Genomic DNA, 12,240 nt, shown 5'->3' with positions numbered 1-12,240 from the left:
ATGAGATGTGGGAAGGCGAAGCTCCCTCGCCCTGGTTTGGCTGCATGCTCTATCCTTGTCATGATAATATTCCCCACATCCATTGTCTTTCTAGTGGCAATGGAATAAAGCAACATTACCTTCTCAAAAGTCACTATACTATAATGCGTCTCTGGAACCATCCTCGTACAAACAAAATACTGCCACAATCTAGCCATAGGAATTAAATTCATGCCCTTAATGCTTTTTCTCCCCTTCTTTGAAATCTCCCAATGGGTATCCAGCTTTGCTATGACCTTAAGGATCTCGTCCTTCTTAAACTGTCTCTTCTTAAATTCCTAATACTCATCACGGTCAATTGGAGGCAGTTTGTAGAAATCATTGATAACCTTCGCATCCAATGGCACATCAATACCCTTCACATATACATGCCCGAAATCACACCCAGGGAAATTGGCATAAAACTCTCTCACTATTGGCTCTATGGTTAAATGTTCGGGTTCACTCATGAAGAAATCCCACTTTCCCCCTCGACTCCAAGCTTCTTCATGGATTGTGTTCAATCCCCTCTCGGCAATAAACCCCTTATCTTTCCTTTTGACTACGCTTTCATAACGCTGCCAAGCCTTCTCATTAACAAACCTATTGTCTACTTGTTTCCCTTTTCCTTTACCCTTGGAGGCCATTTTGAGTGGCATGTTTGGTTTTCGCTATGAATACTCAAATGTACCCCCAAACTAAGAATTCAACCTGACAATTCAACGCTAAGTGTCCTTACTACTTACCACAATCACTGTTGACTGTACACCAAAGTTTTAAAATTTTGCACCTACACCCCCAAACTCACTATTCTTCCAAACTCAAACAAAACACTCCCAAATCGAAAACCCAACTTCCTTAACTCCACACAAATAAAAATCCACACTCCTTTAATCAAAATCAAACCACAAACTTCACCAAAAATCCCAAACTCAACACATCCAATCAATATCTCAAAATTAAAGCACTACAATCGAAATTGATCAATTTGAAGGTTGGAGAACTCGAAATCTTACGAATCCCAAGATGAATGCACCACCAATCTCACCAATTTCGGCCCAGATTGCAAGATCCCCAATTTTCTAAAACCTAGGGTTTCCAAAATTTTGGGTTTTCAAAATTTTCTTCAAAATTTCGCGAAAATCCTTGCCAAAATGAGTTGATTTAGTGTTTGTGAGGGTTAAGGAGTGAGGTATAGGGATGGAAATTCACTGGAGAAGCTCTAGATTGAAGGTGGAAGTGTTTAGCTCTTGGGTATAGTTTGAAACATTTTGCGAAAATGAAGAGTCGCATTGGGTATTTATAGAAAACAATTTTCGCCGCGGCGAAGTTCTTCATGTTATAAGAAAAATCTAGTCGATGCCGTTATGAAGAAAAATTTCTCGCCGTGGCGAAGAAAAATCTTCGCCACGGCGAATCTTCCTTAGCTTAATTCTGCAATACCTTCTATGTCGTGGCAAAGAAATTTGCCTCCCCGAGGCGAAAAATTCCAGAGAGCACAATGCCTCGGTGAAGAACAAACTCTGCCGCGGTGAGGTCTAGAGCTTTTTGAATTCTTTTTCATGCAAAGTGTACATCGCCGCGACAAAATCTAGAAATTTCCCGCTTCTCGCCTTAATTTGATCATTCACCTGAAACACCCAAAAACACACGAAATTAAAATTATTCTAAATCATAAAACAATTAAACAAATTCAAAACAATAAACAAACAAATTAAAACACTTGGGTGAAGTGCTTGTTTATAGTCGGAAGCTCGACTTTCTCAAGTCATCATTTTGGAATGTCAAGTTGGACGGGAAATGACTTGCAACTTATCACCCCATCAATATATGGCTTCAATCTCTGTCCATTGACCTTAAATGTTCCCTTTTCTTCATGTGAAACCTCCACCGCCCCATATGGGCAAACGTTTGTAACTATGAAGGGTCCGGACCATCTAGACTTAAGTTTTCCAGGAAAGAGCCTAAGTCTAGAGTTATACAACAAAACTTTCTGACCCACTTCAAAGTTCTTCTTCCTGATATGCTTGTCATGCCACATCTTGGTCTTTTCTTTGTAAATCCGGGCATTCTCTTATGCTTCATGATGAAACTCGTCAAGTTCATTTAATTTCAGCATCCTTCCTCCCCAGCAGCTCGTAAATCCATGTTTAGCTGCTTGACTGCCCAATATGCCTTATGCTCGAGTTCCACCGACAAGTGACATGCCTTCTCATATACTAACCTAAATGGAGACATACCAATTGGAGTCTTGAATGCAGTGCAGTATGCCCATAATGCATCATCTAACTTCCAGGACCAATCCTTCCTGGATGCACTAACTGTCTTCTCTAAAATTCCTTTAAGCTCTCTATTCGACAATTCCACTTGCCCGCTAGTCTAAGGATGGTATGGTGTGGCCACTCTATGTTTCATTCCATATTTTCTCAACAACGCATCTAATTGCCTATTGCAAAAATGTGATCCTCCATCACTGATGATTGCCCGTGGTACTCCAAATCTTGAGAAAAATGTTCTTTCTCACAAAGTTAACCACCACCCTGGCATCATTGGATGGCAGTGCAACTGCTTCCACCCATTTCGACATGTAGTCCATGGCCACCAAGATGTACATATTTCCATACGAATTTGAGAAGGGACCCATGAAGTCAATTCCCCACACATCAAACAGTTCAACAACTAGGATGTTATTCAATGGCATCTCATCTTTTTGTGAAATATTTCCACTCTGTTGACATTGATCACATTCCTGAACTACCTGCAAAGCATCCTTGAATAGGGTTGGCCAATAAAATCCAGATTGAAGAACCTTGGCTGTTGTCTTAGTTCCTCCAAAATGACCACCCATTTCCCTCTCATGGCAATGCTGTAAAATACTTTCCATCTCCTCTTCTAGTACACACCTACGTATCATCTGATCAATACAGTGTTTGTACAGAAATGGTTCTTCCCAGAAATAATACTTCAAGTCAGAGAAAAACTTCCTCTTCTGCTAGAAAGTCATGCCATTCGGGAGCACTCTTGATGATAAATAGTTTGAAATATCTGCATACCAAGGTGCTTCTTCAACTCTCATCAATTTCTCATCCGGGAAGGTTTCTTTGATTTGGGTTTCCTCTTCACTTCCTTGGGTTGGTCGTTCAATCCTTGACAAATGATCTGCCGTCACATTTTCTGACCTCTTTTTATCTAGGATTTCCAACTCAAACTCTTATAGTAATAGGATCCATCTTATCAATCGTGGTTTTGCTTCTTGCTTTGCCAATAGATTCTTGAGCACTGAATGATCCTTGTAGACTATCACCTTAGCACCTAGCAAATAAGAATGAAATTTGTCAAATGCAAAAACCACAGCTAATAGCTCTTGTTTAGTAGTGATGTAATTCAACTGTGCATTGGTGAGTGTCTTGCTAGCATACTGAATTACATGTAACACCTTGTTCTTCCTCTATCCTAAAACTACTCCTAATGCAAAATCACTAGCATCACACATTAATTCAAATGGTAGTCCCCAATCGGGAATTGCAATAATAGGTACAGACACTAATAAATTCTTAAGAGTTTGAAAGGCATGCATGCATTCATCATCAAAATCAAAAGGAATATCCTTAATTAGTAAATTGCAAAGGGGTTTAGAGATTTTAGAAAAATCCTTGATAAACCATCTATAAAAACCCGTATGCCCCAAGAAACTCTAGACTGCCTTAATGTTTGCAAGTGGTGGCAGCTTCTCAATCACTTTTATTTTTGCTTGATCCATTTCGATGTCGTCCTTTGAAATTTTGTGACCGAGTATTACTTCTTCCTGAACCATGAAGTGGCATTTCTCCTAGTTAAGCACCAAGTTTGTCTCCTAACATTGCTGCAAAACAAATGAGAGATTAGATAAACAATTGTCAAAAAAAAGAACCAAAAATAAAAAAGTCATCCATGAAGACTTCTATGAACTATTCCACCATGTCACCAAAGATTGACATCATGTATCGTTGAAATGTGGCCGGTGTATTACACAACCCAAAAGGTATCCTTCTATAAGCAAAGGTGCCACAGGGACAAGTTGAATGTCGTATTTTCTTGATCCTCATGAGCAATGGTAATCTTATTATATCCTGAAAAACCATCCAAGAAAAAGCAGTAAGCATGCCCTACCAATCTCTCCAACATTTGATCGATGAAAGGAAGTGGAAAATGATCCTTTCTTGTCGCTTCATTTAATTTCCTGTAATCAATGCATACCCTCTAACCCGTGACAGTCCTAGTTGGTATCAATTCATTCCTGTCATTCTTAATCACTGTGATACCTCTTTTCTTTGGAACTACTTGCATCGGACTCACCCACGGACTATCTGAAATGGGATAGATTATACCTGTATCTAAAAGTTTCACCACCTCTTTTCTCACCACTTCCTTCATAGAAGGATTCAATCTCCATTGTGGTTGTCCTTAGGCTGACATCATCTTCCATGAGTATCTTATGCATACAAAAAAAGGGAGAAATGCCTCTAATGTCCGATATAGTCCATCCAATTGTTGATCTATGCTCCCTTAACACTCGAATCAACCGTTCTTCTTCCAATTTACTCAACCTTGAATTGATGATCACTGGGAAGGTTTCTGATTCACCAAGATACACATATTTGAGGTGAGAAGGTAAAGGCTTCAGTTCAAGTTTTGGAGGTTCTTCTGTTCTTGCCTTTTCGTTCTCTTTCTCAATATCAAACTCTTCAAATTCTTAATCTTGGCTTTCATTTATCGGCTGAAGTACTTCCAACAATCTAGCACATTCATTCTTTGTTGGCTCAACTACCTCTATTGTTTTTTATTGGACAATTGCACGCTTCTAGAGGTAGTTGAGGGGTGTTCTCTTCAATAGCCTCTACTACTAGTCTATCCACCACGTCTATACTAAAACATGAATCCGACTCTGATGGAAATTTCATGGCCTCAAAAACATTGAACGTTACTATTTAATCTTGGACCCTTAATAGCAATTTTCCTTCTTGCACATCAATGAGGGCTCTTCCGGTGGCAAGAAATGGTTGCCTCAAGATAAGAGGCATTTCCTTGTCCTCTTCCATGTCCAACACAACAAAGTCCGCAGGAAAGATGACTTTGTCCACCTTCACCAAAACATCTTCAACTATGCCCCTCGGATGCTTGATGGATCTATTTGCAAGCTACAAAGAGATGGTCGTGGGTTTCACTTCACCAATCTCTAATCTCTTGAAAACAAAAAAAGGCATTAGATTTATGTTTGCACCTAAATCACATAAAACTCTATCAAAAGTAATGTCTCGTATAACACAAGGAATAGTAAAACTCCCTGGATCTTTGAGTTTCAAGGGCAGCTTCTTCTGTAGAATGGCGCTGCACTCCTCCGTGAGCATCATTGTTTCCTCATCTTCTAACTTCCTTTTGTTTGATAAAATCTCCTTGAGAAATTTTGCATAACTCGGCATCTGTTGCAATACATTTGCAAAAGGAATGTTAATATGCAGTTTTTTTTAATATTTCAATGAATTTGGTAAACTGCTTATCCTGGTTTTTCTTTCTGAGTCTCTGAGGGAAAGGCACAGGAGAGGCATGATGTGCCAACTCTAGTGGTATCTCGGGAAATGGCAATTTCTCTTTCTTTTGCCTTTGCCTCTCTTCCTGCTTTAGTTCATCTTCCCTAGGACTGGTTGGTTTCTCTTTAGCGATGATCTCTTCGTCAACTTCCTCTTTTCTTTTGGTGGGCTTTCTTCTTTCCCTGATTGTTCAACCTCTTCCAAGACTGTCTCACTCCGCAGAGTTATTGCATTCACTTGTTCACATGGGTCTGTCATTATGTTGCTTGGTAGGGAACCCTGTGGTCTCCCATTTAGCTTATCGGCCAACTGACCCACCTGTACCTCCAAGTTTCGAATGTACACCCCTTTATTTCTGAAATCCGTCCTCATCTCATTCATGAAACGTGTGGTCTCTTGCATAAATTTTCCGAACATATCCTCCAGTTTTGTCAATCTTTGCTCCCCTGGTTGATTGTTCACCTCCACTTCATTGTTTGGCATTGCTCTTTGGTTCCATTGGTTGTTCTGCTAATTCTATTGATTCTAGTTGCTCCAAGACAAGTTCGGATGATTCTTCCAACCAGGATTATATGTCTTGGAGAACGGATTGTTCTAGTGCCTCTGATTTCCTGCCAAGTAGTTAACTTGTTCTAATGATGATGAAGCTAAAGCAAACATGTTCCCCACTCGACATTCACTGCTCACATGATTATCTACACAAAATTCACAAGTTAGTTGAGGTGCTTGAATAGAATTTACCTGCATACTTCCCAACTATTTCTGAAGTGTTGTAAGTTGGGCTGAAATGGCCATGTATGCATCAACTTCATGAAGACCCGTAGATTTCTTTGATTGCATCCTCTCATTCAGTCTTTGATAGTTGTTACTTGCCAGAACTTCAAGCAACTCATAAGCTACTTCAAGTGTTTTGTTTTGCAGTGCTCCTCCCGATGCTACATCCACCATCATTTGCACATTAACCATCAACGCATTGTAAAATGTTTGGACTTGCATCCAAACTAGCAAACCATGATGTGGACGCCTCCTCAATAATCCTTTGTATCTTTCCCAAGCCTCATATAGTGATTTTGTCTCTTCCTGTAGAAAAGATGTGATATCATTTCTCAACTTTGCAGATTTTGCTGGAGGAAAGAATTTGGTCAGGAACTTCTATGCTAATTCATTCCAGGTTGTGATCGTTCCTAGTGGTCATGCTATTAACCATCCCTTTGCTTTATCCCTTAATGAAAAACGGAACAATCTCAATCTGATGGCGTCATCTGACACTCCATTTGACTTAAATGTGTCGCAAATCTCTAAAAAGTTTGCAATGTGCAGATTTGGATCTTCCTTCAAATCTCCCTTAACTGTACCGACTGTTGGATCATCTGGATGATTGTCGGCTTTATTTCAAAGTTGTTGGCTTGTACTGCTGGTCTAGTTATGCTTGAACCACTGCCATCAACCATGGGACTTGAGAATTCCCTCAATGTTCTATTTTCTGCCATCTCCACAACTATCGCCTCTCATTCTCTTCTCTCTCTGTTAAGTCTTCTTGCTGTTCTTTCAATCTTGCAGATCTTTCAATCTCTGGATCAACAGGAATCACTAGCTGATGTCTAGCTCTTCATATAAACTACACAGAAAGAGAGAAAGCGTGAGATTACAAGCTCACATAAAAGAACAACAAAAAATAATTAAACTATAAAACAATTAAAACAAAAATTAAACTCCAATCTAGCTAACACAAGAAAAGCTCAATGTTAACACAAAAATCAATCCTTAGCAACGGTGCCAAAAACCTGATGCGTTGTAACTACAACATGCAAATATAGCAAGCGCACTAGTCAAACAAAGTAATAAAGTGATAAGAAAAGTATTGTTCCCACGAGGATTGTTTGTTAAGCACTGATTTCCTAATAGTTGACAAGTTGGACAAAACGAAAATGTTGGATTTTGTAGGAGAATTTTAAGCTAAAGTGAAAACAAAATTAATTACTAATTAAAGGGTAATTAAAGACAATAAAACAAATTCAAGAGAGAAAATCAATTAAGGCAAACGGTTAGGGTTTTGACTTCACTAGAGTTTTATGAAATAATCTACGAATTATGCTACTTCTACACTCACATGCATGGATTACAACTCGGACTCCCTAATGTGTAAAACATACCTTCTTAGGCTATGTTTTTCTACTTTTCCCTATTAAGCTTCCGCACCCAACAATTGGAAGATTAATAGATTCAAGTTCATTAAGCTAATGGAATCCTAAATAGAATTCATTGATTCTCGAACCTATCTCTAGCGTTTGAAACAACAATGGTGATTATCCTAAGAAGCTCACACATGATTCATTTCTCAATCTTATCATGTTCAACAAATAAATTCAATAAAAACAAGAATAATCACACAACCCATGCAATAGAATGTAAAAGCAACAAAACTCTATTGATTGAACATAAAATCTCTAATTACATCAAAACCCTAATCCAAAGTGAGTTAGTTTATAATGAAATTAACACAAATCGAAATAAAAATAGTAAACAATGTATTCAACATAATGGAGTAAGAAAAGAGAACGAAAATCTCCCCTATGATGAATCCCAATGAGTTCCATCATGATCTTCTCTCCTTTTCTCTCAAAAATGTTAAACTTTCTCTAAAAGTGACAAACCTCTCTAAAAATGGATAAGTTTTTCTTATATAGTCATCCAAAAACCTAAAAACTTTCCTAAAATAAAACTGTGCGTTTTGACGAAAACTGGAAATCGCAGACTTCGCCGTGGCTACGAATTCCTAAGAGCTTATGGCGTCTTCACAGCGGCGAACCTTTTTGAACAATTCTGAAATTACGAAATTGCCCTCCGCTTGCTTCCTTGCTTGAATCTTCACTCTTTGGTCCTTTCCAAATGAAACAAGCTTCATAGGGCTTCAAATTTGCTTCAGAACTTCCCCGAATTCTAACATTCACTCGCTTCTAGGTCCAGAAACTCAATTCTGCTTTTTATTTGCTCAAAGTGTACATTTCGGCCTGAAACATAAAACATATGAAATTAAGTTGCAATTCAGGCACAAATGAAATAAGAAGTATCTAAAATCCAGCCAAAAAGCCTAGATAAAACAGTGTAATCCTCGAATTATCAAGTTCCTGTTCTGATTTACATAACTTTCATTCAACTAATTTACATTCAATCACAGATAAAATTGTTGAAAATTATCATTTGCATTCTACTGAAAGACATGATTTTCATTCTGCTCACTCAACCACACAGCCACTTCTTAGTTCTGGTTCAGTTAACCAGAGTTCACAACCTACTAAGTTTCTTGGTTCTAGTTGTTTAACCATACCATCAACTAGCTTTAACACTATTACCTTTCACACACAATCAACTTCTCCATCTAAAACTTTACCCTAATATATACAACCTACTAACTCTCACTCCACTGTTCTGCATACTTAACCAACTGCTTTATGAGAAACTGAGCAGTTAAACTCACACTCAACTAGTTCTGATCGTATTCATGACAAAACATCTAACTCACCCTAAGTTTTTCAAGTCGCCAACACTAGGGATAATTCTCTAACACTTTGGCACAATAGACTTGGGCACCCTCATGCTGAAATCTTACACAAAATTCTGCTAAAGATAAATAAAAATTCGTCCACTCATTTAGTTGATCTCAACTTTTCATTAGGCTTTTGTGATGCTTGCAAAATGGGCAAGTTACACAAAAATCACTTTCCTATTTCTCATACTAGAGCAAATCTACCACTTGAAATTATTCATAGTGATATTTGGGTCCAACCCCTATGGCTTCCTTAGAAGGCTTTAGATACTATATACACTTCATAAATGATTATAGTAGATATACATGGATGTTTCCTTTAAGAACCAAGGCTGAAGTAAACCTTTTTTTTTTTTTTTTTTTTTTTGGTTAAATTTCATCATTTGGTTGAAAGACAATTCAATTATATGTTGAAATGCTTACAATCTAATTAGGGAGCTAAATACAAGGGTTTAATTCCTTACCTAACTAATGCTGGCATTCTTTTTAGGCACTCTTGTGCATATGTTCACCAACAAAATGGTAAAGGTGAAAGAAAACATAGACATATTGCTGAAACTGACCTTACACTCCTTGCACATGCATTCATGCCTTTACACTTTTGGTGGTTGGCCTTTGATTTTGTTGTATTTCTCATAAATAGATTGCCTACATCAATACTGAATTTTGTTTCTCCATATCAGACTTTGTTTTGTCATGAACTTCTTTACTTAACTCTTAAAGCTTTTGGGTATGCTTGTTTTCCATATTTGAAAGATTTTCAAAAACACAAATTCAATTTCTACTCTTCCAAGTGTGTTTTTGTTGGTTATAGCCTTGTACAGAAGGGTTATAAATGTCTCAACTTTGATAGTAAAATTTTTATTACCCCTAGTGTTCAATTTAATGAGACAGAGTTTCCTTTTACCCTTGGTTTCTATTCTAATGTGTCCAAGTCTTCCACTTCTCAAAGTTCTTTAGAGTCTCTCATTTCTTCAGGTCTTAAGTCTTCAGTCTCTAATTTTCCTTTTGTTTCAATACCATCAGCAACTAATAACAGGCCACAAGTCACTCCTGCAATGGACTACTCTCCACCAAATCCTTCTTCAGCAATTGGTAAGTCATCTTCTTCTTCTTTGATCCATATTTCCTCTACTTTATCTCCCAATTCTAATTCACCTATACACCATCCTATACACTCTTCAATATCACTTGTTTCCTCTAGTGACAGTCCCTTTTGTGCACCTAATGCTAGCACTTCATAATACCCACTACATCTTCTTCAACTCCGTCATCTTGCCCTTTAGTTGTTGATCTCACCTCATTTCCTCCCTTGGCACACAAGTCTCAACCATTACCAACATTGAGACAATCGAATTCATCTAGCTACCCACTTATTATTGACTTACATTCATCACAATTCCCTACTGAAACATGCCTACCCTCACCTTCTACTTCCTTATCATAGCCAAATATCTCTTCCACTAATACATATCCCATGCAAACTAGAGCCAAGACAGCCTCCCAACGAGCTCTTAGCAACCCAACCTTACAACACATTATTGATCCTGGAAATACAACCTCTAGGAACACTGATGTCCTTCGGCCAACATCTCAAAACAACACTGCTCTTATCATTTCAAAGCATGCTCTTCTATCACCTACTTATTCAGAACCTTCAACAGTAATAGAGCTCTGGCTAATCCTGACTGGAATAAGGCAATGTAGGAAGAGTTTAATGCTTTAATGGCTAATGATACTTGGCTGTTAGTTCCTAAAACATCATATATGAATTTTGTTGGGAACAAATGGGTCTTTAGAACCAAGTTTCATGCTTATGGGAGTTTACAAAAGTATAAGGCTAGATTAGTAGCCAAAGGACTCCAACAAACTCCAAGGTTGGATTACTTTGAAACTTTCAACCCTATTATCAAACCATCAACTATCCATATTATTTTCTCTCTTGTTGTCTCAAATGGATGGGATATATAGCAAATCGACATCAATAATACTTTCCTCAATGGTACTCTAAGTGAAACAATCTTTATGAAACAACCTAAAGGTTTGGAGAGTTCTCAGTACCCTTTTCATGTGTGCAAGCTTACAAAGGCACTTTTTGGTCTTAAACAAGCCCCAAGGGCCTGGTTTGACAAGCTTAAACAAGCCTTGCTAGACAGAAAGTTTGTAAACTCCATTTTTTACTCAAGTTTGTTCATCTACAAGGACAATTCTCAGGTTTTGTATGTCCTTATTTATGCGGATGACATACTTATTACTAGTTCAATACATCCTCAATTCAGCAACTTATTGAAGGATTGAATCATCAGTTTGCATTAAAAAGTTTTGGATCGGTCTCTTATTTCTTGGGATTGGAAGCAATAAGAAATACAGAAGGGCTTCACTTGAAACAAACCAAATATATCACTAATCTTCTTGTTAAAACAAAATTGCAAGATTCTCATCCTTGTCCAACACCCATGGCTGTTGGAACCAAGTTTTTTTATAGGTGACAGTGAGTCGTTCTAGGATCCTAGTCTCTATAGAAGTACTATCAAAGCTTTACAATATTTGACTTTAACTAGGCCAGATAAGCTTTACGGTAAATAAGCTTAGTCAATATCTTCAAACACCTTCTGAACTTCATTGGCAGGCTTGTAAAAGAGTGCTAAGATACATCAAAGGTACTCAGTTTCACGGATTACAATTTAGATCAACTACTTCTATGAGTATTAAGTGTTATGCCAATGCTGATTGGGGAAATAATTTAGATGATCGGAGATCCACAAATGGGTAATGTGTTTTCTTAGGTCCTAACTTGATTCAATGGAGCTCTCGAAAGCAAAAAGCGGTGGCTTTATCCTCCATAGAAGCTGAGTACAGAGCACTAGCACACACAGCCACTGAATTAGTCTAGTTGGACAGTTTGTTCTCTGAATTGGGAGTTACTTTGAGCTCTTCACCAGTAATCTAGTGTGATAACATCAGCGTTTGAGCATTAGCAACAAACCCTATATTTCATGCATGCACAAATCATGTTGAAATTAATACCCCACTATATAAGGGATCAAATGCTAGCTAAGAAACTTTCGGTGCAATATATGCCTTCAAAACTTCATATTGCTGACATTT

The 12,240-nt window shown here is 37.8% G+C and overlaps 1 non-coding gene across 1 annotated transcript; it reads left to right on the top strand.

Moving 5' to 3' along the window:
- The first annotated feature begins 6,591 nt into the window (after window positions 1-6,591).
- On the top strand, window positions 6,592-6,698 carry LOC116141051. The gene has a single exon (XR_004129731.1). It is a non-coding gene; the product is annotated as a small nucleolar RNA R71 (small nucleolar RNA).
- The last annotated feature ends 5,542 nt before the right edge of the window (window positions 6,699-12,240 follow it).

The sequence above is a fragment of the Pistacia vera genome, unplaced genomic scaffold (assembly GCF_008641045.1).
Source record: "Pistacia vera cultivar Batoury unplaced genomic scaffold, PisVer_v2 Contig39, whole genome shotgun sequence".
NCBI lineage: Eukaryota > Viridiplantae > Streptophyta > Magnoliopsida > Sapindales > Anacardiaceae > Pistacia > Pistacia vera.
Note: the sequence above shows the minus strand (reverse complement) of the source record. Positions and strands in the feature narration are given on the sequence as shown.